This window comes from Staurois parvus, unplaced genomic scaffold (assembly GCF_062004578.1).
Source record: "Staurois parvus isolate SC_StPar_1 unplaced genomic scaffold, SC_StPar_1.0 ptg000714l, whole genome shotgun sequence".
In the NCBI taxonomy this organism is placed as follows: Eukaryota; Metazoa; Chordata; class Amphibia; order Anura; family Ranidae; genus Staurois; species Staurois parvus.
In genome coordinates this window covers 3,758,908-3,759,668 of record NW_028318510.1, presented here as the reverse complement: position 1 = coordinate 3,759,668, position 761 = coordinate 3,758,908, and the positions used below count along the sequence as shown (strand labels likewise).

The 761-nt window shown below is 48.8% G+C and overlaps 1 pseudogene; it reads right to left on the bottom strand.

Annotated features, from left to right (window-relative positions):
• Positions 1 to 346: 346 nt before the first annotated feature.
• On the bottom strand, positions 347 to 462 carry LOC149445726 (U2 spliceosomal RNA; annotated as a pseudogene).
• Positions 463 to 761: the final 299 nt, after the last annotated feature.

Here is a 761-nt window from a genome sequence, read left to right as displayed (position 1 = left end):
AGGCCCGTAGCAAAAATTGCCCTGGACTTAGCCAAAAGACCTGGTCCTTAGGGCGCTGTGCAAAAAGAGGTGAAAAACAGTGACCATGTGTCATCTTCACACCGTGGGGCCCCACACCCAAGTGTTACTAGTGACACCCCTGAGGCGACTACTCAGGGGGCACTGAGTTTGCGGACTTTTTGCGTCCCCAGCCCCAGGCCAGACCAAGGTAGATCCGTCCAAATCAGGAGGTACTGGGTCCTTCCAGTCTTCTCAGAGGAATTACTCCCGGGGCCCCAGCTTAACTCGTGGCGCTCCCCGGTTTCTCTCCCTCCGGTACTAGCCTTCCGGACCCCCATCATACCAGTGAGGGTACTATACAACAACCATCCCCGCAAAGCTAGAATGGTCGGGAGCACCCCCACTGGACACTGATAAGAACAGATACTACACTTGATCTTAGCCAAAAGGCCGAGAAGCAGTTTACTACTGCTTTAAAGGCAAAACTTTTTTTTGGGGGGGGGGCTAAATTGGAGAGATTAGAACACCTGTCAGGTTTTCATTGCTGTCTGTATCACAGTTAGGGAGATTCACCCTCTCTATTTGTCATGTTTACTGTTAACAGGGGAAATTTTTTTTTTTGAATTGTTTCCAAAAGAGGAATAAAGGAATATCTTCCAATGGGAACACAAGTTCTGGTGAACTTGGTGACAACCAGGGATTCCCTCACAAATCTCCCCAATGGGATACAGATAGCAGTAAAACCTGAAGGTATATATCAC